We start from the raw sequence: 26,258 nt of genomic DNA on the forward strand, positions 1-26,258 counted from the left end.
CGCTGGTAAAGCTTGGGCTTGCAGTGTGAAATGTATGCATCTTTGTTTCAATTTGACTTCGGCTTCTCGAGTTGAAGGGAGAGATGCTCACTTGGAAAACAATCCCAACATGGAGCCTGAGTCGAATAGCAGTTTTTGTATCAAATGAAATGATAGTAGAAGGGAGCTATAAGGAGGCCAACAGCGATCACTGATGTTCCGATTGCACTCTGGGATTCTCCAGAGTAGAAATTTAGAAGGATGGATGAGAGGAAAAGAAATATTGCCAATCCCAGTCTCAGGGTTCATTCAGGGGCACAGTGGTCTTTGTTTTGTTTTGTTGTTCTTGTTTTGCTTTACGTCTGAAAACTGTCAAAATAGACGCCATCACTGTCAAAGTAACCGCCATTCATGTCATGTCAGTAGCTAGAAATGTCTTGTTGTGGATACAGAACAGTATTTTAGTGGTTGTCCGGATCAGAGAAAAATCTTATCGTTGCTGGCTGTAGAATCTTTAAAGAGGCAAGCTTTGACAACCATCACAGATGACATGACAAACCTTAATTACAGCACAGGTTCCACTCAACATCGAATTCAATGTTGTCTGAATGACAGAAAGGACAAGTGAGTTTTATGTTTTCCATTGAAAACAAGAATGTTGTTGTTGTTTTTTTTCTTTTAAAACACTGTTCATGACATACTGGTCTAATCCAAAAAGCGATGGACAGTGTGATGAAAGGGGCTGGCTGACATGATGTGATGCGATGTGATGCAGGGAAGTGAAGTTTTTTTTATTGCTTGTGCAAGGATGTGCAACCACATTGGACTGGATGTGAACTTCACATAGCAGACCGAAAGAGGAATAAATCAGATTGATGAGAGAACACGAGGCTATCATAAAAAGATAATGGCAAGAACTAATATGGAGTTGTATTCTTGCAATGCCGTCCTTCAGACTGAATACTTGGTTAATTTATTAATTTGATTATGATACAAATTACAATCCCTCGAGGAGAAATTCAACATAAATGGATTCATGGGCAATAAAACACTTCATTTACTTTTCCCCAACTACTGAAGTCAAATGTGCATGATGGCAAGGCTCCAACATCCACCTGTGAACAGATGTCACTCCATTCCATTGAGCATGGTTCATCCTTTTTTTTTTTCCCGAAAGATGTTGAATGAAAAATCTAGATTTCAATCAAAATCTCGTAGCACTGCAATACAGTCAGTCATGACAGTCACGCCAAATAAATGAATTAAATTAACCTTGAATCCCTTTCTCAGTGGCGGAGCGAGAAATGGAAAGCTGCTGCGCAAGCCGGTCAAGCAGGTTCACAGAAGCGAGATGGAGATTGAATGAGTTTGTGGTGCAGGAAGATGTGTGATAACTCGGCGACCATGCGTGGCACTGAATCAATTTCATCACATCTTACACAGTAACGGGTTCTTACAAAAACATCAACACACCCAAATAATAATCTCGCTCATGTGTCACACACATGTGCCAAAGGCCTGAGGCCATCAATAGAAACAGCAAAAATTCTGGAGCCTCCTCCTATGACCTTATATTTTTCAAATTATCATGGATATTACTTTTGAAAACAGTTATACTGGGCTCTGAGGATTAAACTAAGGGAGTGTCGCATCCAGTTCGATTCCATGTAACATTTAAAAAAAAAATACAGTGTACCGACCCAAAGAAAGACGCCCGTCTAGACAACTACGATACAGTGGCTCCCACTGTAACCGTGTATTAAAGGAGAATGATTCACCGTTGAAACAATATCATGTTGTAAAATCTCTGCGAGGATCTGAGAAAAGACTGGCAGCGTAATTATCTAACTTGCTGTCTTGAGTGTACCCTTCAGTCCATGACATGTCCTTTGAAGTGCTGTATAATGAGGACAGAAGAAACAGCACTGCAAAGACGTTCAAAAATAAGGTAGAGTACATATTTAAGATGTGCAGAAAATAGAGTATCACAAATATATATATATATATGTATTCTCGTGCCTCCTCATTCTCTATTGGGTAATCGGGTAATCATAAAGAGAAAATGAAAAAAAAAGTAACTACTTGTGTTTTTTCAATTACGTACGGTAATCTAAAAATCAAATTTAAACAAACCGACTTCAAATTTAAATGTTTGGCTCCGATCAAACATTCCAAAAAAAAAAAAAAGTCCACAGGACCGAATTTCATTTTAATATTTAATTGGTTACATTTGCATGACCCGGAAGTTTAACATGCGCCACAATCAATCTGGATATGAAAAAAAACAAAACAACCCCAGACAGAATGCATCATTTAATTTTTATTGGCGGTCTAAAATGGAGAGAATTGATGAACCAATCAACCATTCTCGTCTTCTAGTTATTTATGCACACTTTGCACAGCCAGTTCCCACTCTGTGTGTGTTCTCAGCAAAACTTACAGTACCTGCTGCTACTTCTGACAAGACAAGAATAAAATCACGCGACACCCACACCAGCTTGATGCCTCCTGTAACCACAAAGATGTTTGATGACACCACCTTAACCACATCAACACAAAATGTAATGCATGTACATGCGGAAGCAACCCATTATTTTACCTGACCTTTTTCCTTTCCTCAGATATTATTTGCAACATTATCATTCCAATCTAATGGTAATACTGAGCACAAGACCACAAAAGATTGCATTTACTGTCCTCAAAACAGTATTTATCATATGCACTGAAGTAACTGATGTGTCATGACCTGTATTTTTGTTTTCTTCACCTGCATGCTATTGGGGTAGCATTTTATTATTTTTGGTCTGACAAAGTGAGTTATGAAGTGGACAACATGTATATTTTTGAAAAATACACACAACAATATATTATTATATGTTATGTATTTATTAGTATACTGTATGCAGGATATCAGCTTCTTTAGAAGAATCATTGGTATCAGACTATAGAACAACCGGATTGGCATCAAAGCGCTGTTTGGGCACATTTGTCACCCTGGAACACAATGTAAAGGAACATGTAGGACATTGCTGAGAAGTCCCCCTTAATTACAAACCCGAGCCTCGAGCGGTACATTATAGCGACTGTTTTTTCTCTTTTTCGTTTCACCTTGTTTTTCCCGTTATTGGTTTCACAGCGAGCAGCTACCGTAAATAACACAGGTGAGTTGTTTGCTGTCTTTCCCACCCCTGCGGATCATAACAACAACCCAGATGTGATCCGGCGAGCTGATGTAAATGAGGTGCTGATTTACAGCAACAGCCTGGGGCGGGAACTGACCCATATACTGTACACACAAAAAAAGTAATGGACAAAGGGCACTTGTTCATCAGTTGTGAATGAGATCAATTAGCATGCTAGGTGGTAAAAGTCTGGATATTTGCAGGGACAGTAATGAGAATTTATGGATGGGTTCGGTAATTAATGGGAATAAACTACATTGTGACAAAATTGCAGTTCGACTGTGCTGTATGTTTGAGTAATTGCGTTAAGCTGTAGAAGTATAAAAAAAAATCACCACAGATATTGCTGTTCTCTATTTTATTGAACATTTTTCTTTTCAGTTATAAAGCATCGTGTCATGATCCCGTCCTGTTTGTTTTTCAGTGTGTGGCAGTCAGATTATTAAACCTTGCTCACGACTGTTTCCAGGTGCTTCAGCTTTCTAGACATTCTAGATTTTTGCCTCACAGTTTTGCCACATAGTTCATTGTTTCTCTTGTATTTTTTTTACTCTGTAATCTCAGTTTTGTATTCTCATGTGTGGGTTTCTCTTGGCCTTTGAGTTAACTAGTAATCTACGTGTTCTCGTTCCTTGTCTTTTGCAAGCGCCTTTGGTTTGTTCCAAATTCTCCTGGTTCTTTGTGAACTACGTCCCGAGTTGTACTTCGTCAGTCTTGCGTTTTGTAAATCAACCTTTTTTTTTTTTTAATTTAGATTTTATCCTTGTCTATGTTTGTGGAATCCACCCCTATCTGGATTATTCCAGACACAAAGTTTATTAAAAAAATATTTCAAAAAAGTCATTTGAATGTCCTATTCTCAGTATGCAGCTTTGAATATTTTCAAAATTCACAAGATGTACTGTATCTCCTGGAAGTTAAATTTAGTGCAACATCTGCCCATGTAAATGTAATTCTCGAAGAATGGACAAAGACCCCAACTGACACACTCCAAAATTTCAACCTTACATCAAGTTAAATGAAAAATATGAAAAAATGCCATTTAGACTGTAATCAACTGTATTTACAGCAGATGTGACTGTTCCACACGGACAACATTAAAAAAAAAATTAAAAAGGAAAGCACCTCTGTGATATGTCTGAAGGAAATTTCCATTTTCACTGGCCTCGCACAAGGAGTATTTCAATGTGTCTCTCTATCCACAGGCGAATGTAAGATGGAAAGGGATCATTTATGTGCCCCACATTGCTCATATTTCCTCTTAATGTCCAGTATGACAACATGAAGCAGGAAGTATTGCAGTGCGGAAGACATTGCACTGACTCAAACAAAGGACAGGCAAAAGATGAAACAACTATGCAGACAGTGACAAACACATGGTGCCCCAAATGTTCTGCATCTAAATGTTCATCCATTCTGATCGCCTCTCTTTTCACCTTCAATATTGCATCAAGGTGAGGAAAGGGTAAGGAAAGTTTTAAAGTTAACGAGGAGTTCGTCTCCTGTGGTGATAAATTTTCAAGTGGTAATCTGGGACGTGAGCGTAAACAGCAGGGATTCCAACCTAATGTGACATGCTCAAGTCTGCACACAGCTAGGATCATTAAGCCTGTGGGAAATTAGGCTAATGACAATTGTACAAGTACCTTCGTGTTCCAGAACGGAAGAGGTAACTCACATGTGTTTTCTTTGCAAGAGTGAAAGGAACAGAAGAAAATTGTGTTGCTAAGATTCATGCAAATGTATAAAGTAGTCGAGACGCAAGTATAAGTGAAAAGGACACTAATCGTAGATGTGTTTGTAAATACGCTTTTAAACACACACTGCTTCACTGCGACCGTTTGGAAACTCAGAGCATTGTTCAAATGTGTCATTCTGTTATTTGGAGTGCCACAAAAAAATGAGTGCCGGAACCCAGTGTCTCAAGGCAATACAGATGGAAAGGGATCAAATACAAGCTGCTGATTGGTTGATAACCCAGGCTGCATTTGGAAATTAATGGGAGGGGAGCGCACCCTGCCTCTCACACACAGACTCTCAGAGTGGTTAGACAAAACTTCAGATCCTAACTATGGAAAGGTTTTACTTTTTGGTTTAAAATGACTTACCCTTAACTGGAATCCCACGTCGCATTGCGGCCAAAGGCACGATCCTGCTCGATCATTGTGACTTTTGGTGCTTTGAATAGTAAATTCATGTGGCGGAAGCCAAATGCTAAACGAGTGATGTGTCACACATTTGTTGCCATGACTACTACAACTTCTGGATCCAATTCTTTTTCTACATTCTTTTGGCGATTGGCAAACTTTTGGTGCATTACTGCCACCTTCTTGCTAAGGTAAAGTTTGCTGTTTGAATTCATTCATTCCCAAGTAGTAAACTAAATGATGATGTTTTAAGGTAACAAGCTTTTCGTAGCTTGGTACAAAAGAATTTTTTTTTTCAAAATTGACACAGATGTAAATAATTTTGAAATGCTAAATACCAGTTACAATTACGTTTCATTCATATCCCAAACTTAGCTACTTAGTCTCTTGCAGCTTGATTGTGCCACTTCATTTTCATCCATTCAATTAAAAAAAAAAGTACTAGAGTACAAAAGTGTACTAGAGTAGCGATCCCCAACATTTTCTGATCCCACGAGCAGAACATGTACTGCACATCAATAAAGTTGACAAAGCTGGAAAATACCCTAAACAATAAAGACAAGCTAATCAAACCAAAAGAACTGTGCAGGAAAATGACTTTTAACCCATAGAAGATCGACATTCTAAGACTGTCTGCTAAATTCGTCCATGCTCACTGGCCACTGATGACAGTGGAGAGGGGAAAAATCAGATGACCTTGAGCTCTGTACACAAGGTGTGGGGTAGGGGGTGAGGGGCTGGGGAAAGGGGACGAGAAGACGAGGAGGAAATAAAATACAGAGTGATAGGAGAGATTAGCAGGGCAATAAAAAGGTCTCTGCTATCTTTAGAATGAGCAGGTCTGCCCGTGGACTGGTCAATCACATCTCGGTAATTGGTCTGTTTATCACAGAGTGACTCAGACTGCCGACTGGACTGTCATGTAGACACGGACGACAGGGGAGCGTGTATTTGGGCAAGCCAATATTTGGTCAGACAAACAAACAATTTGTACATCGGTGTTTACTACTTTGTAGAGTTAAAACTATTGGGAATATACCATATTGGCCCGAATATAAGACTATGTCTTTTGCATTGAAATAAGACTGAAAAAGTGGGGGTCGTCTAATATTCGGGGTCTAGACGTTATAACATTTCACGACGCTGGGTGGCGCCAGATATCATTGAAGCGAATGCCGCACCAGGCCAAAGCGAACCCCTGTCATGAAGAATACAAATAAAAATTATTTTCTGTATAAAAATTTATTTGGTGTTCAAAAAGTCTTTTTTCAAACTTTAGTCTTGAAAAAGAGGGGGTTGTCTTATAATCAGGGCCATCTTATATTCGGGCCAATACGGTAGTTAGACAAACATAAGACTTCACCTTGCCTTGCAAATCCAGGCTAAGCCAAGAACTATAGTTGTAAATACATGACAGCATTTTTATCGGTCCCCATATTCTATGCAAATGATGAGTTGTGAATAGATAGATGGCTACCAGGTGCCAAAATCTTTACATGTACATTTCAAACTAAAAAATGTGTTTCTTGACCTAAGAGGGATAATTGATTGATTGCTAATACGTAACCGGTTCAGCGCAACTGCAACAAAAAAAAAAGGACTGCCAAATGCTCCCGGTGCACGCTGAGGCATCTGAACTCTGCCTGTGATGGTGAATCTCCATCCTGGGAGCACTGTAGCAATGATGACACATGAACCTCACACGCTGCATCCAATCTATCAACTTAATTACTTGCATTTCCATATCCCCATCTTTTTTTTTTATACTGCAAATTAATTCAAAGCTCAGACAAATTGCTTGTCCTTGACTCCCTTATCCCTTATGAGGTAACCCAGAGCGCACATGTGGTTTGTGTCAATGTGCGACCTAACCAAACCTAATCTGTAGTTCAATCCACCCCCCCCCCCCATATATATTCGAATTAGCATTGGAGACAGAGGACTTCACATGCATGAATGGCAAAATAAATAATAGTAATACTAGAGAGGAAGTGGCAATTACATTGAAGCCATCAATCAAGTAGCAAGAGCAAGCAGTCCATGTTCAAACAATAAAATAAATAACCAAACAAAACGTTTCTGGGCATGTTTGTATGTATGTCAGTGGCGGGCCACCTTGTGTGACATGAAGTGAGTTTATCATGTTGACAGCCCTTGGCTCTGGGCTAAAAAAACTAGACCGGTTTAGTCACCATCTAAGGCCCAACCAAGAATGTCAGTTATGACCACTGACAATTCAAGTTTACGTCTGTTCCAAAGGCGACGCCCAGTATGCATGTAAGTGTAAACTACAACAAATTGCACTTTAGAGATCGTTTTTATGAAATAAAAGTAACCACACTCGCTGTTTGACACAGTATCAAATAGGTTTGTGCTGAAAAGGTGTTACCTAGCGATGCAATAAGTACTGGTACCAGTACCGAATTGTGAATTGAAGGGGGGCAAAAATTACACAATACCATAATTTCAAGTTGCACAGAAGGCAGAAGCCTACCGAAAACAAGCGTCAGTCCTTCCAATCAGGAATGGCTTGATCATAATGAATAGAAATCCAAGACTTGATGTGTCAGCTTCAGGATACACATGAGCCTTGATTTGTTGTTACCTGAGCCCAGAGCAACTGTGAAGTCATTTTCAGTCGACAGAAAGTGTCAAAATGGCGCCCCCCGGAGAGGGATAAAAATGGGTGGGTTTTGCTGCTTATGAATGTTGTTGTTGTTGTTGTTGTTTTTTTAAGATGAGTGAAGGTGCATAGAACATATTATTGTGAAGAAAATTTGGGAGCTGAATGCCCCTTTGAAATATAGATAAGCAAGTATACAGTATTCATAATTTTTTTTAAATCTGTGAAAAAAATACCACTTTGTTTTTTTAAGCGCAGACGCTTTCTTAATGTCACATTTTTAGAGACACTTGCAAATACGTCAAAATAGCCCCTGCATGATGGTCATTTCTCGGAAGTCGAATAGCTTTTGATTGCATTAACCCTTTCATGCACCCTGTAACCTGATAACATGATAAACTGTCCACTGCAGTAGCCGCTATACCCGAAAGGGGTTAACGATACTTGTGCAACTGCTTCTACCTACATACAACCTCTCATAGCAAAGGGAAAATATGAAGACACTGTGCAAAGTGAATTCTCGCCCTGAGTTCCCTGACATTACACGGAAACCTTTATGAACGTTGCAAGTTGCTGAACATGAGGTGGAGGGGGGGGGGGGGGTCATCGGTGGAGGTGGGGGTTTTGGTTGGAGCAGCAACATAATAAGATAAGATAAGAAAACCTTTATTAGTCTCGCAATGGAGAAATTCCCAATTCACAGCAGCAAAGTTATGAAAGGAAGAAGTAGAACAACACAATATAGGAGCTGCTGGAAAGGCAGCCACTCTCGCGGCGCCATTTTGAAGTCAAAATAACAAAAATAACACAACACAACACATAGGACACAGACAGTCGTGCAATCTTCACCACTTTTCTGCATACACTTTGTTGTCTGAAGCAGTTCTAGATGAAAGAGGAGAGGATCAAAGTGTCCTTTCACCAGCGGATCAGAGACGTCATGCTGAAAATGTGCACACGTCTGCTACAAGCTAAGTTTTGAAAGCAAACAGGAAGCTGTAGCGTCCATTGACGAAAAGAGATGAGTTCACTTCTCCTGTCCCACGTAATCCGCTTCAAACTCCAAGCCGCGACTCCCAGTTCCAAATCCGCATCGGCGCTCCGCGCTAACGCTCCTTTCTTCTCATCGTCGGCTCCTCAAGACTTACATCCATCCAGCCGCAGACCGTTCAACAGCACCGATCTCTCCGCTGAACAAAGCGGGGCTGTGAAAAATGCTGCCCATTACAGTACAGGCGCAAGACACAAGCGCCCCGGACTGTCCAGCAACGACAGTCAAATGGCGCCGACATTCCTCCCAGTCAAAAACAGTGCTGGAATACCCATGCTGCCGAGAAGGCGCAACCACCGAGCACAGAGTCTCCTCCTTGATGAATGTCGTGGCCAAAAAATGCTGGAAAAAGTCCACATCAGGTCCACACGACGTAAACAACACAAAGTGACAAAACAAACACAAAAACAACAAAAAAAAGCAAGGCTCATGAGAGCACTTGCTGACGGCTGCCTACTCGGGCGCCATCTTGACTTCAAAAAAATGAATCCCTACAGGAGATGTCGGGGGCCTGCTGGGCTTCTGTAATGAAGTTCTGCCCAGCCGACACTCCCTGACCTACTGGCATTAAGGAAAAATGGAAAAACATTACCTTCAGCCTCGACATTCTCAGACCAGCAGCAGGGACAGGCGCATGCATGCGTATCAGTAATATCCTTGCTCGGTCCACAATGTAGGAGTGTCATGAATTGCATTTGGAGCCATGACTTTGCTGTGGAGTCCCACCGAATTAAGCCACTTTTAATTACAGGTGTACAGGCAAGTGAAAGGCTAAAATAGAGGGAACTTGACCTCCCGTCCGCCATTAAACCATTAAACTATATATTTTAAACCACCCAAATCATTCGGCCCGACTGTTTCGGTTTGTTACGCATGTGTTCCGTTTGGTAGGTCTCAGTTTCAAAAAGGTCGGCGATCCTTGCCGGCTCATTTGATCTGCAGATTACCGGTAAGTTTATTACAAGAGAACGCGCCCCGTAGGGGCGTGGCATGGATCAACTACTAAGATAAAAAGTACAGGCCTTTTGAGGGAGACATTTATGAATCCAAATTCTGCGCATGCGTCCATTTGTTTCTGTTTAATATTTAATCTCCAAGCTGACAGTGTGAGCAAGATGCCGAATATCTAAACAACACTTCACGCTCACATTCACACTGATGGGCGCATGTTTTGAGAGAGTGGGAGGGAAGCAGTTGACCTGCAGACAAACAACGCGAGCGTGCTGAGAACATTCAAACCCCACACAGGCGGCCGTCTCGACTGGCAGACGTGCCAACCACCAGGTCACCGTGCTGCTTCATTCAATATGTCAACTGTAAACTAAGGAGCCACAAACAAATCTACCTCAATTTCTTCTGAGCAGACAAATGGCCTCCATCTCTCTTTGGGATCGATGTCGTGCTTTCAGACCTCGAAACGAAGGCTTCGGTGACCAAGACAAAAAGATGACCCGGCTGCGTAATAAAGACGACCACTGAGACACAAGGGAGTGAAGTGCTAATGTGGTGAAAGCACTTCCTTGGTTACAGCAGACTTCATTAGGGTAGCACCGCAAGCACACACACACACACACAAAGGCTAAATTAAGTAATGGCAGTATTTCAAGGATATGTACGGTTGTGGTCTGAAGGTGACATAATATATAAAACTCACTACATGGTTACAATGACATACAAGACAACACACAATAGTTGGAACGAGTTTAAGCAGCTGCTAAATTTTCTATTTAGACAACTAAGCTCTACCACGAAAAAAAAATTTCAAAATCAGTTTCAACCCACTTAAGGAACATAAAAAAAGAAGAGAGCACCACTTAACATGGGGACGACAGGAACAGGAGGACTGACGGATTGCCCATCAGTGCGCATGTTGAAGGTGCAACCCCCCCATTGACAAAAAATTGTCGGGGCACGTCGACTGCTCTTAGTGGATGAATGCACATGTTGAGGGGGCATTCGTCTGTGCTCCTGGGGGACTCATCTTCGAAATTGCTTTGTCTGCTATGCCCAGCAAGGGCCATGAAAAAAAGAGATACCCTTGCAATCTCAGATTCAGGGCACATTTTGCAAGAAAGAGTGGGTAAATATTGCCAAATTATGAGTTGCCTTGGTGATAGACTCCTATTCAAAAGTGCTGAATACTGTAATTAACAATAACAGATGCTCAAAACCTTTTTACGTGCAATGGCCCTGAAATTCATTTAAAATCTGAGACGGGCTAGCTGGTCTCAAACTCCAATCGGCTTATTGTTAACTCTTAAAGTGGCTCTGCTTCGTCACGTAGCAACAGCAGAAAAAGAAAAAAAAACCCACGCTCAAAAATTTCTTTTCAGTCTTAAACAAAGAGAAGGACATGTATCTGTCGCCTTGGTGTGGACCTAAGACAACAAAAGCATTTCAAAAGGACCAGTAAGGCCCCTGGAGTCAAGTCTGTGCAGAGTGACAATGGGACTGTCCTAATTATCAAGAATCCAATTACTGTGGCTAATAATAAGTAGCCAACGCAGTTCAGATAAATGAAACATAAAATAAAAGGCCCTCGAGTGAAACGCTGACAACTATTCATGGCACCTCACTTTGCCTCAGCGGAACATGATGGCACTGCAGGAGTACTGAATAGCATATAATGAGAATCACCATGACACTTTAGTCACAACATGTCTAATTGTCCATTAGCATGCTATAAAATCTGCTATGAGACCATCGGTCTCTTCTCGGCAATCCGCCTGTGAGCTCACACAATACTGACTCAAAAGAAGCTTCGGTGATGCGTCAGCCGATCAAATGTCGCCTGCAAGCTCTCAGCTTTGTCCAAATTTGTGGGTCAACTCGAATACGACTGTCGGTTGTTGACAGTAATCCACATGTATGCATTTCCTCAACGCGGATAATAAACAATGGGCTCTTGCTAAAGCCAGATTTGGCAAATGTGCATAAAATAAGAAGCTGTGTGCAATCTAGTGTTATGTCTGTGTGGATTGTGTTACCCGTCACAATTAATTTCCTCCCTCAGTTACATTTTGAGCATATCTTGACTAATGGGAAGTGATTTGCAGACATACTCGGCGCATGAAATTGGCAATGATGATGCAAATCTACTTTTCAGTCAAACTTGCACCATATTACCGAAAGAGGTGTTGCCTTTATTTTGTGCCGCACCCAAAAGAAGCCCTGCGAGGCTGCCGGTATCATTCAAAGATACTGAGCAGCGACTGTCACCCATAATAGGTGGCATCAAGTTGAAGGGTGCCTCGCTCTGCTCCACCTTCTCGCTTATCCCTCAGCTCAACCGCTGCCGACAGATTAAAGTCTCTCCATTCGGTTACTGTTGACATTTCTATCGATGCGTCAAATGGCTCGAGCTGTATTGTGTGATTCATTTATTGATGAATTTGGAAAGCGCTGCGGGAGCAGAGCCAGAGAGAGGCGCTGCAGGACCGATGCCTCAGAGGTGACCCAACGCTAACATATTTGGCATGCGCAAGTGCCACTCAAAGAGATGCCGGGAGCTCAAATTGGAAAATTAACATCATCAACTTAAATGCTGCGCATCTACTTAACCTTAAAAAAAAAATCACCTTCACACACCAGCATATCACCTCTTTTGAGTGTAATCTGAGTTTTTGAAGTCTGCACGAATGATTGCACGTTTAAATGCGCTTGTCAGATGCTGTTGGGTCAAATGGGTGCTTCCCTAATATTCACAGTTGCAATGATATCTATGATGCTTTTTTTAATCTGCATTTTTAGAGCACAAGAGCATGGCGGCCCTTAAATCATCTTCCGCTAACCAACAAGTAGAGCTTGCTAACAAATAAACTGACAAATAGCTTTACTCAGCAAAAATGCGAGGGTTTTAAGGACTTCCTGACACTCCCCCATCCCCGAACCCCCCCGATTTTGGTGCCTTGGTATAATGAACTCCCATTGCAGGGGATACGTTCCAGAACCAGCTGATATCGATAAACCACATTAAAAATCACACACATTTTAAACATTAAAATGATTCAAAGTATTTATGAGCACCCGTTGTCACTCCACCCCAAACAAAGACGCACTCATTCGCACAGTTCTCCAAATAAGAAGCAAAGCATGCGTGCTTTAACCTATTTGTCACATCACGAGTGTCTATATCTGCACGGCGGCCACATTGGATGGGGCAAGCCGTCGAAGGCAGGAGGCATTCAGATCCCGACAGGAAGTGACATTGGCTCTAACGGTAACTGTGTTTAAATGTATTGGCGATGGAATTCAACATGCCTGCCTGCACATTTGAGACGCTAGACAAAAGAGAATCCTTTTTACTCATCAGTAACTGCATAATATTTATCCTGCTCATCTCAAAAACAAATATACTTTTTATACCCTTTCAATGTCACGAAGCTGGGTGGGGAGGCAGCACCCTAGCGCCCTCTACCGACGTGGCTTCCCTGGCAAAAGGTCTGTCCAGGGTACGAGTTCTCAAGCCTCCCACAAAGGATGCCCAAACCGCATGGTCACGAATCCCAAATTACGCTTCATCACTAAGCAAATTTGTCCAGTGTGTGTACCCACTGCAAGCCAAAGCATGTGGCTGCTCGTCCATCAGCCACATCCTGGCCTCGGCATATCTCATCCATGGCCTGTACTAACTGAAAGCACCATCTGCTTTGGCAGCAAACGTCCCACGCTAGGCCAGGTCCCTGCTCTAAAGACGGAGAAACCAGTGATGATGATGCGGGACGCTGCAGATGCCCCTCGATCCAGATGTTGCCGGTTGGCAACGCCTCGACACGGCGGCGCATGTGCAGATTCGTGAGCTTCCCCGTGCCTGCATCCTTGGCTTGTGACCCGCAATCAGTCGGTCGTCTGCCAAGCCCATTAGCCATGCATGGTTTCGATCAAAATGCAACACGCTTACTAACCGACGTATGGTGTCTTCAACGTCGAGGGTTCATTTCACCCTGTGTTTTGTGTTCCTGTCATTTCTCTCCCCCCCCCCCCCCCCCCCAACACTCTGTCTGGATCTAAAATGGTGCGTGGGCTTCATTGATTAAAAACATGCATCAATCAATCAAGTCCATGTTCCAACAGAGAAGAGACAGAAAAACATAAAAAGGTAGCGACAATCAGTCGGCTGCTCCTGTCACTTTGTGTGTCTTTATAATGGACCAGATAGGCAAAAAGCCTTTATTGATGGATAAAAGCATTTTTGATTTCCTCATTTTCCGCATTTGTATTGACTTCTGCGTACTCAGAAAGGGAATGCAAATGACCTTGCGTCGTCTCAAAGCAAACACTGACAAATGACAGGAGGGCTTCTTTCTCCCGAGGAAGTGCCGTTTTCTTCAGCGTTGTTCATTTGTGCCCGTGTGTGAGTTATTGTTGCCTGTCTGTCTATGTTGAGCCCTGTTTGAAGCCACTTACGTTTCCTTGTGCGTCTTTGGGACGCAGCGAGTAACTCCCTTCCTGCAGTTTGCGGCTGCTTGCTAAGACTGAAAGTAGAAGATTATTTGTCTCTCTTTTATCACACATAAGTATTGCAACGTTGCTCGTAATATATCTAATGGCCCACCACAGAGGCTCGACCAAGAGGTCGGGAGGGCTTTCGGGCATTTTCTATTATTGGAGTGCTGAAATGGAGTCCCCGTTGGGCCTTAGGATAGCGTGCGAAGCCTGAGAACATTATGATGTCGAGGGTTCTATGGGTCATAAATATCACAGAGGCAGATATTCCATCCGCTCAAATAATAAGCCTGGCTACATGTTAATATCAGCTACTGTATCTTGATGTTAACATTGCAGATTGAACGTCACACTCTTGCGGTTTCTTGTTTTTTGTAGAAGCAAATTAGGTTGCGCTGCCAATTGGCGAGGCCCGCATGCGGTCTGTGGGCCGCCCGTTACTCATCGCTGGTGTAGGGGAAGGATTTAAATAACATTTTCCGGTAGATAAAGACATGCAGTGTGGGATATTTATATAGTACATTTTTCATTTCACTTTAATCCATCCAAAAAAATGTGCATTTGAGTCAACAGTAAAACTGTCGGCTGTGTGGTGGAATAAAATATCAACGTTTCAAGAGCTTCCGCATAACAGCTTTCAACAACCACTAAGGAGTGTCTCCGTCTGGCCTTCCCCATTCAACTTGCTGGTTGAGGTGGCGTGCACGCGCACACGCACGCACGCACAGGACAATCATCACCATGTGTCAGGAGCTTTCGTCTGCAGCGTAGACTGACGTGAAATGCAATAGCCTGCTGAATCTCAGGTGCGCCAGATTGATCATGTGGAAAACGGAATTCTTGGCGATCCCTTTATTCCACTTTGGGGAAAAAAGTGAATACAAATGAATATACAGTGCAGTGGAATCCCAAACTGACATTATGCAACACTTTGGCACAGCATTTTTCATTTTCTTGTAATTGCGGATGGAAATAATTAAAAACTGCATTTTAATACAAAAAGTCTAATAAGGTTATATGTTAAATGCATGTTAAATGTGTGTGATATTACCGGTAAGTATTGTAACCAACTGCTTCATTTCGGAATAACTGAGCTGCGGTTGAGAGACCAATTATCAGCTGTAATTGTCCCATTTCCAGGGCACCCAAATTGTTTTGCCCGCTATTTTAATGTCTATCTGAGGACATATTATAGGATGGGAATACTTTATAGGAAGAAGTAGTTGCATTCTCTGTCCTTCTCTATGTTAGTGAAGATGAGATTTTGACATCTCTTGAAGTCTCAAGTACTACCGCAGTATTGAAACTGACAAGAGATGGGTCATAACATTGCGAGAACTTCATGACTGGCATGGGAACCAGTGTGATTATTTGACGGGATTGCCATTTAAGTCGGCCCGACACTTCCTGCACAGGAATTAGCAACGTTGTGGTTTTGATTCATTTCAATTTCAGTTTTCTTCCTCCATCTGAAGACGACATTTTTCGAATGTCTTTCTCTGTAAATTGCCTGAGGTCAAACAGGAAGCTTAATATAAGACTTTGAAGCAATGTTTGGATGTGAGCTGCACTGTTGACAACATCCACGGCCTCTTATTGGAGCTATTAGTACGCATGGCCAGTTCTTTATATCCAGGCGGTGTTAATGTGAGGTTAGATTGATGATGATGATGTCTTATGTGGGTTGACAATGAAGGCTTCATTTCCACAATGGATCTTCAGAGCCTCTTTGATGCGCCGTTGACAGAGGAGAAAACAAGTGTCTTCTATCTATGAGTGATAGAAGAGCAGCAAACGAGCCAATCCCATAAATGACCCCATTACTCTCTCCTTCACACATTAACAAATCGTAGCAAACGGAGCAGAAGCTTGAAGGATCCTGCTCACAGTGACAACTATGTAACTTCAAGCTTTGTCTGTCTCGTGCCACGCGCTTACAAACACACTCATGCTTCGACAGCCCTTCCCAGCAGCGCGCACACACGCACCTTCTATATTTTACCGCCAGAGAGCAACGGGCGAGATGAGATCCCCGCACAGCTTAACATCTGGGCGCTTTGCCGCTGATGCCCTCATAAATAAAAGATAACTTCTGCCTGCTGCGCACAGTCGCACTCATATAAATCATGTATATGGATTTTCACTTGGCTTTCGTCCTCTTGCAGTCTCAACCCCCATCCTTTTTTTTTTTTTTAGCCCTTTTCTACGATTCTCCTCCGCTGTCTTTTTGCCGTTTTACAGCCAGCGTGTGAAGTCGGCGAGACAAAGGGAAATTGCAGTTCATTAGCAGCTTCAACAGTGGGAAGAGAGGCCACCTAGTCCTTCCCTCATCTTTGTAATTCAACATCACTGTCAGCCTGGGCGATTTTCTGGCGGACGTCAGAAAGTGCTATGCTAACACAGCCGCCCAAGCACAATAAATACAGATGGCACTGACAGATGTAGCATAGAATGTGTCAACCTGATGTGTATTTACAGCAGGCGCTAAAGGTAACAACTATGGCAGATGCCGTTGTTTAATAGAAAAACTGCATGGTGACTGAAGTTGCTTTCATTCGATGTTTTTTTGAAAAGAATCAAAGGACTCTTAAAGGAAAAAAAACGGACAGACGCAGCATGCGTGGGACTCATCTGAACACATGCAGAATTAATGGGAGGAAAAATGGACGCAATATGGAGTGAGCGCACATGCTAATTGGCAGAAAGTTGTCAGAAAATTGTACCGTGTGAACATGAGTGTTTATGAACAGAGATAACTACCTCGAATGTTTGGTTTTGTCTTGTTTTGTCCACTCAGGGGACCAGTACAACATCTGAAATAGACAATAACCATGACTGTGAAGCCATAAGAGAAGTGAAGAGAAAAAAAGATCAAATATCATTGGAACATTCATGTTCATCAAATGAACATGAGGAAATTTCCAGTACAGTGGTACCTCTACTTACGAATGTCTCTTCATATTCGAAATTTTCAAGTTATGAAAGGGAAAGATACAGTGTGCGCTGATTCTCGCAGCTCCGAGTTTCCTGAACGCAACATACTGATAGCTGCTCTGCCATTGGCTATTACTGAGCATCTTCCTGGCATCCCATTGGCTAGGAAAGAGACTTCTATCGTATGTGTCTGTGTGTGTAGATAGATAAATAGATAGATATGTGTCTGTGCAGCGTCCTCGTCATTCGCCCCTCAGGCCATGAGGTGTTCCGATAGTTTTACGTAAATGTGAATCACCCAGAAAAAGTGTTCACTTACCACTTTCATCTTCAGGTTCTGTACTGGGCCCAGTGTTTTTTTATGGCCTGTTGGCTAATGAACAGCATAATGGTTGTCTGATGGGATTAATCCCAAAAGAGAGCAGGAACAAATCAACTTGAAATAAAAAGAACGCCCAATTATGCCGAGGCTCCTCGGGCTGATGATAACGGATAATTACATTTTTTTTTTATATTCCTTTCACCATGGCCTAATACGTTTGCCCAGATGTGGCGATGTAACCTTTAATGAACACTGTGATTGATGAGGCGCCACGTTTTCCCTCTGCAAATGATTACGATCACTGTTTCCCCTCCTTATGCGCTCAGACACACATGAAAACAAGCCCGCTTGTCTACGGGTGACACTCGGAAAACGGACAGCATCTCGTTGTCGACCCTCATTACTCATATCATGAGATATGAGCATGGAGACGGTATGTAATTAAAGAAAGAAAGAAAAAAGAGCTGGGCCTCAGCTTTATCCGTCTGTGGCATATGATGCATTGACATTCACTAGAGCTCGAGACAATGCCGGACCATATCTGACTTTTGAGATGAAGGCATTGCGATGTCGCCCGCATCTGATTTCTTTCCGTCCTGTTTCGAGAACAAACAACGGCGAAAGGAAATTTCAGTAGTTGGCAGAGCCGAGGTACTCACTCTTGATTTCCTCTTGTCAATATAAACACTTCTAGATATGTGACAGCACTTGCACTCTCAGTTGAGTTGATATTTTATAGATGATCTCAGTTTAAGAATCCTATTAAATCATCCATCCAGCATGACAGCAAATAAAATGGCACAGTAATCCCCCCCCCCCCGCCCGCCCGCCCCCTCCTCATCCTCAACCGCTTGTGTCAATTCCCGAGACGAGGGAGCAAGTGTGCACCACGTGTCTGAATCTGGTTTTCAGGTCTCAGCCTCGACACTTGACAAATGTGCCCCCCCCCCCCACCTCCCACCCCCTGCCCTCTAAACCTGGTTACTCGCAGGTTGGCCAATGACTGTAGCTATTCGCGGTTTAATGTCCCCCACAATCCGATTATGTCTTTCAGGGCTTGCATTTGCCAGCCAGACAGAGATGGATGGTTATTATAAACGAAGGCAATGCCCGGGCTGAACATTTTTAAAAAGGTTAGGAAAGACATAAACACAGCTAGGCTCAAGGATGTCTATGGCTAAATAACCCAGCCCCCAAGGTCGGTGAAGTTGAGGGGGAGGAAATGACACAGGTAGCAAGGTAGGCTTCATCTTCATCACCTTCATCTTAGCAAGCCACCAAACTGTCTGTGAGACAGCCACTTTGATAGGACGGATGAGCTTCGGCTTCTACTTTGAGCATGACATGGTCAGCCTAAATCGCTACTGTGCTAAGAAAAAAGACAAAATGTCAAGACAAGACCATACATATGACAACTGCGGACTACATACAGTATTTACAGTATACAGACTTATAGACCGCCAATTAGCTCACACCCTCAAAAAGGCCTAGCTGGGTATGGATAAAAAAAATAAGATAAGAAAACCTTCATTAGTCTCGCAATGGAGAAATTCCCAATTCACAGCAGCAAAGTTATGAAAGGAAGAAGTAGAACAACAAAATATAGGAGCTGCTGGAAAGGCAGCCACTCTCGCGGCGCCATTTTGAAGTCAAAATAACAAAAATAACACAACACAACACATAGGGCACAGACAGTCGTGCAATCTTCACCACTTTTCTGATGGCTCTTAAAACTTGGTCTCTCCTTTATATTCACAAAGGACACTTGTTTAGGTCTTGCACAGGCTTTTGGACCAAAATTTTCATTTTTTTTAAAAAAAAAGTCTATTTTCAATATCAGGGGTGCCAGCCCATTATTCGTCATCCATCAGCGCCCGGGCACCTTTCTGTCAAGTTTTCAAGCTGAACCAAACTGTCATTGTCAGTCAGTCATGTTATTTTAACTGCGCTTTTATCCAGTAAAATCCATCGGTCCGCCACTCCATCGATCATCAGTTAACCCCCGCACACACAAAATGTTTTAAAATAAAACACATCATAGTCCGTCGGATGGAAACTTCAATTAAAATGGTAAATGGAGGGCACCAGCTATCAGTGCATCTACATCATACAGTATCGGTCTAAAGAGATTTTTACACACACACACACACCTATTGAACTGTAAGCCTAGATCAGGGGTCGTCAACCCAAAATGTTGAAAGAGCCATATAGGACAAAAACAAAAAACAAATATGTCTGTAGCCGCAAAAAAAATAAAAGCCTTCCATAAAACTTACAATGAAGGTACATGCTGTATGTATGTAGGAGACTGGACTGTTTCAGAACTGTTCATGTTATTCATTCCTTTGTTGTGTGTTCACAAGCGCCCCCATAGAATTTATTTTGTAATTTCCTCACTTGATTTTTTTATTTTGGTGCATTATTTTTGCTTTTCTTAGTGTCAGTGAAGTGATCATTAATTTCCGTTTTTCAGAGGCTGTCTTTGAACGCCTCTCGAGTCGAACGAGAAGAGAGAAGGCACGGAGTCGGACGCAGACGTGTCTGTGTTTGTCGAGACTGTTAAAAGCATAAATAAAGTGTACATTTAAAAAAAAACAACAACACCACCACAACTCTCCTTTTTCGGAGCTGCAACATGTATCTATATCTATTTGAGCTATATTAGCCTACTATCAAAATATTTTTCCATTTTCAAACATTTTTTATAAAGCTCCAGGGAGCCCCTAGATGTCGCTAAAGAGCCGCATGCGGCTCTGGAGCCGCGTATTGCCGACTCCTGGTCTAGAGGGAGCAAAGTAGCAGCTGCCTGTAGCTGTTTTAACTCCTAAAAAGCCAACAAGTTTTACTTTAACGTTCAGCATAGCTTACCTGAAACCGAATCCCCTATATTTATCACGTATAAACATGCTTTATGTCTGTGTTGTCTTGAAAATGATACAACTCTCTGCGGTTTTCTTGTCTACTGAGAACGACTAAAATAATGGTACGGTATGTCTAAATTGTCTTTTCAAGAGAGAGCTACAAAATAAAGCATGCACCTGCACAATGGCGAGGTGTGTGAGGCTTGATTAGCATGAGTGCACATCTTTCATCTTGGCAACAATTATTTAAGCTATTCAATCAATACTGGATTACAAGGGCATACCTTATAGTATGTATTGGTACCACGTGAGTACAGGAACAGTACCTTGTTCAACATAAAAGGTCTAGTCATTCCCTTAATCAAGATGACGGGGTTGTTGACAAAATGCCCAAAGTGGATCATGTTCTCTAAGTGGTGTGTGGCACAGTGGTAAGCATCGATTTTAAACATGAATCAATACAATCAAAAGATCATTTGGATCATAGTGAATAATTGTTAGATTTGAAACAGCTTCATTTATTTTTCAAGGGAAGTATATTGCCTGTTCTAGCGGGGCCACAGATTCAACGGCAACACCTTTCAGGAAAATGTTTGCCAACCAACTTTGTCCAATTCAATTATTGTGTTTATCCTTTTTTTTTTTTTTTTGTCTTTAAGCTTCTCTGTGTTTGTAGAATGGTCCATTCAGAGACCAGTAGCCATTCTACCTTGTCCTGAAAAGGCTTCAATCCAGTGCTTGCAATCAATGCCTGGGAACAGGCCAACCTAAACTTTCTCCGGATAACACAATTAGCCACGGAGCATCCAGACCGGCCTCTTTCACATTCAGGATCTGTGTGATTGCCAGCAAGTCTCAGACTTGCATCCATACAAACCATCAGCCTATTACCATGCAAAACTGCACCTTCTTCTTCTGGGCCGGGACCATCTTAGGCCTCAGCATAAAAGAGGTCGCTTTCTTGAGCCCTGCTTTGTCCTGTAGCCACTAACGCGTGTAATTTTTATGCAAGAGTGGGATGTAGGCTGTGAGCAAACACACCTCTTTTAGTTTGCGCTATTATAGGATTTGGCCCAAATAGTGGGAGAAAAATGTGTAATTGTGGCCCAGTGGGAAAACGGAAAGTTAGTCAGTGGAGCGTATGCAACATTTCAGTAGAATTTAGAAGTAAAAAGCGCTTTTTTTTTCCCAAGTGAAAGGACGCACCAATATTCTGCACGTGTAATTCAGTGTGGGTCACCCATCTAGATAAATCCTACATAATATAGTTTAAGCTCCATGATGCTGTTCAGTTCTTATAAAATGACCGCACGTAATCCAAAAGGCTCAGCAGCACAGAGCGGGCCAAATGTTGCAGAGGCATTCCTGCAATGAGGGACCGAGATGGCTTCATTTGATAAAAATGCATGTGCTTAGGGGTGCAGGGCTCGAAACTGACCCATAAAGGATATTGAAGACCTTGCTAATAGGGCAAGCGGTCAGAGCAAGGTTTGAATGGGGAGAGGGGGGGGGGGGCTGCAGCTACCACAATCAATTCCTTTCCATTGAAGTCATGCACGTGAGTATATTAGGATATGTATGTGCTTTTTGTCCTTGGACAAGGGCACTGGTCACCAATTCTAATTCCATTTGCTCCTTAAAAACCACTCAAGCCTTCCGCGCCATACATCTTGCCCCACTTCAAGTGGTGTGGGAATAAATAATTATCACAGCCCAGAAGGAAGAGAGCGGCAAGACGGAGGGGAAAAAAAAGGGAGCGAGAGATGGAAACGTTATTGGCAACAATGAGGACGACATTGCTTTTGGAAGAGGACAGAAAGAAAATGAGGGTCAAGCAAAAACATTTCGGGGTGGGGAGGAGGATATGAATTGAAACTATCGAATCTTAGCTGAGCAGAATTAAAGTAAAACGTATCTTAAAGCCTACGCTTGCATACTTTGGAACGAGTTGTATAGTCTTGGTTTAATACTCCTAATCGATGTGATAATGAACCGTCTTACTCTGCAAGCTCATCTCTAATTCATTGTGATAATTTTGGAGGTGATGAATTTCTGTCGGTGGGCCTGTCCCCTCCAGGGTCTAAATTCACTTTTATGTTAATAGACATTCTCATTCTCCTGACTTTAATGGGTTTTAATAATGCAGAAAGTATTCCATACAATTCCGCTAAATTCCTTTGTGCAAATCATAGCCCGAGGCTTTTTTTTTTTTTTACCCCCCTCCAGCTGGTCTTCTCTTGCCCGACCCGCAGAGGCTCCTGGCACTTGTATCCATGATGCTGTGGTAGCTGCAAATAATCTCCAGCATTTAATCCACTTTAGCTTCTCTTGTTTTTCCTAATTACGGCGGATTCTTCCCTGAAGGTTTTTCTTCGTTCGCTTGCTTTGTCTTTCCTTCACACACACAGATCTGCCCGTTGCAGTGCACCCCTCACACTGTAATTCCCAAATTGTCTTTTATTCCCAGTCTGCTCAACAGCCATCCATCATGTACCCGCCGCGGTGGACTCTTCAAACACACTCCATTTTGATTGACGCTGTCAGAAAGGTGTTGTTTTAACCATGTCTATATTTTGAGAGTTGCACCACCATCAAGAAAACCCAAAAGTTCCATTTAAAGTAACTCGGTTATCTTTGTCCAACAGAGCAGCAGCTCCAGATGTAATGAGTCTGTTTAGTAGTCGTGTGTGTGTGTGTGTGCGTGTCATCCGCACGAGCACAGTTGTCTGAGGGTTTGTTTGTTGTGTGTACTTGATTATTCCCAAGGCAGTGCAGTATTCTTGCACAAGCATCCTGTCGACAGCATGCAAAAGATATGAGCACAATTGTAGCCATTCGCAACCTAGCGATGAATGGCGCGTTCTTTGCTTCTCTCTAAAGAATAGATTTCGCCATTTATTTGGAATGTCGTTTATAATGTCTTAGTTGACGCGCAAGTTGATTCCATCACTGAGTATTAAAATTAGGTTTCAGTAAAATCCTCTGAGCGCGCGAACAGCTCTCCTCAAGAGGAACCTTTCTTCTGGATGGCAGCTAGCACAAAGGTGTGACCTTCAATTACTGGGCGCTACATTCCAATTAACTGTCGCTAAGCTGGAGCCTCACATTGAACAAGTAGCAAAGACACAACTTTACACACAATTCAGTTTAATACCTTCTGCGGACTTTAATGAGCACAGAGGAAGAACATTCTTTTGACTAATCACCAAGTCATAATTACAATATAAGCAGCACTGATAAGTAAACACATTAAATATTGATGTGGATGCACTATGACTTTGAAAATGCATTAGCAATGGTGAACGGCATAATGTGAACTCTACACTATATGTGTATTTTGGAAGACAATGACTTAAGTGGAACAGTGCAACACCACAGCGGTATGACAACCGAAACCCAGAGAGCCCCTGGCCAGAAGGACCATGGAGCCCCCCCCATCATCCATCCATCCATTTTCTAATCCGCTTAACCTCACAAGGGTTGCGGGCGTGCTGGAGCCTATCCCAGCTGTCTTCGGGCAGTAGGTGGGAGACACGCTGAACCGGTTGCCAGCCAATCACAGGGTACACTTAGACAAACAATCATTCGTGCTCACACTCACACCTAGGGACAATTTTGAGTATTCCATCAACCTGCCATGAATGTTTCTGGAATGTGGGAGGAAACCGGAGTACCCAGAGAAAACCCACGCAGGCACGGGGAGAACATGCAAACTCCACACAGGCAGGCCGGAGCTGAATCAAACCCTGCACCTCTGCACTGTGAGCCGGACGTGCCGACCAGTCGACCATCCCTGCCTACCTCATGATATCGATGATGGATTTGCAAAGATATCTCTTATGAAAGAAATGAGATCTAAAATATAGTCGATTCAAACATATTTGTAGGACATTTGTTGATTTGTAGGAATAGCGGGCATATTACATCAGCCGATTCTGGCCCTTCAAAAATGAAAAAATCAAAACAAACATCCAAATGGCCTCCATTAAATGGAAAATCAAGTCAAAAACAAAAACAAAAACAAGTCAAAGACAGATACGACATCAAAGTTGTAGCATGAAGAGAACCTATGTGGGGGATTCCCGACACGTCGTCGCTGTGGTGTCTAAATTGGTGCAAATGTTTTGTCATTGACAGCGGAGAATGGCGGATGTCCCCTTCAGCTCAGGGTCCGAGGCAATTGCCTGGATTCACCCCCCTACTGCGTTAGCTCTGCTGACGAAACTGTGAACGTGCGTTGATGTGGCGTGTGTTCGTGTCTGCCACAGACGAGCACCGGCGCCCTTGTTGATGACATCTCTGTGAATGTGTGAATCTGCTGTGCTCAAGTCCTAACGACATCGTTGGTGCTATACTCGGACCCGACAGACAAACAGCGGCTTCCCCACTCACGCACATGCGATGTTGCTGAATATGGTGGTATGTACACAACACGCCATGATGGCGAACAATAATAGGGAGAGCAGCTGCGGAATTTACGTTGTGAGGACGGAGCGGCTCCGAGAACGTGTCATGAGAATGAGTTGACAGGTGAGCGTGTCGCTTGACTAAATAAGTCTGTCAGATCAGGCGCTTTTAAAGTCTCTCATGTTTTCTAATATCTGGCGACAGCCACAATAACACAGTCCAGTGGCACGATGGACAGTGACTCACATTTTCAGGAAAGAAAAATAAAAATAAAAAGCACTCACTAAAGGAAAGGCAGGCAAATGGTAAAATCATTGAATATAATCGTCCTACCATCTCAGTGTCCCTCATAAGACCACAATACCACTTGACAAGGTCCCCCCCCCCCCCCCCAAAAAAAGGGAACTACATGATGTCATGGTTTGGACTCCGTCTTTGTCTTTGTTTTAGCTCCAGCTGCTGGAGTGGAGGGCGTTCTCTCCAGAGTTGCACCCGATCTCATTCTAATCAACTGTACATATAAAGACTTTGCTCCGTAAGATTATTGACCCTGCTCACTGTTCTGCTCTATTTTGTAGACTTCATGTTCACGTTCGTACTTGTTCTTTTTCCGCTAGATTTTTGTTTTGTATTTTGCTTTGCAAGTCATTCTCGACTGATTTAAGATTCGCGTGTTTGGATTCTTGCCCTTTCGTTTTGTGTACTTTCGGGTGTCAAATTTACCGTGCCGTTTGCCAGCGCCTTTTGTTCGTGTTTGGTTTTCCTGTCTCTTTCTTGCCAATTATTTTAGTTGGTACTTTGTCGGTCCTTTGTTTTTCTCTAAATATATCTATTTTTTGTTTCGTACTTTATCTGAGTCTCCGTTTGTGCGAACAACACAGCATCTGGTTGGTTTTTGGACCGTGTCACATGACACTAAGACTTGTGCATCATTGTCAATGTTTTTAAAGTAGACAGGTTTGTGGTTGACGGCTGCAAAGGTTAACTTTCACTTTAGGACTTGTGCAAAAAAAATTTGAAAATCTAAAAGTGAGAGGTGATTTTTTTCCTTAAATCAGCTTGGCATTATGCCTTCATAATCCCGGAAAGCTTACGGTAAACTCACTTTTCCATTTCAAGTTGATGATTGCGACTGTAAGAATTCAGCTTTTTCAGAGGTCAACAAGAGCTCCGGAATGGATTGTGTTCATCCTGAGAGGTTCTACTTGCTGAACAGTCATCGGTCATCATCGCCAACTGCGCAAACCTCCGAAAAATGCAGGCTTGCAACTCGGTGCAATTGAACTATACTCTTGAGGCATTGTGCT

The 26,258-nt window shown here is 42.6% G+C and overlaps 1 protein-coding gene across 1 annotated transcript in view; it reads right to left on the minus strand.

Annotated features, from left to right (window-relative positions):
• Positions 1 to 26,258, minus strand: part of lhfpl7 (LHFPL tetraspan subfamily member 7) — a 69,642-nt gene that overhangs the window by 2,969 nt on the left and 40,415 nt on the right. The gene's annotated exons all lie outside the window — the stretch shown is intronic.

The sequence above is a fragment of the Hippocampus guttulatus genome, chromosome 15 (assembly GCF_054856545.1).
Source record: "Hippocampus guttulatus isolate MCC_2025c chromosome 15, RoL_Hgut_1.0, whole genome shotgun sequence".
Taxonomy (NCBI): Eukaryota; Metazoa; Chordata; class Actinopteri; order Syngnathiformes; family Syngnathidae; genus Hippocampus; species Hippocampus guttulatus.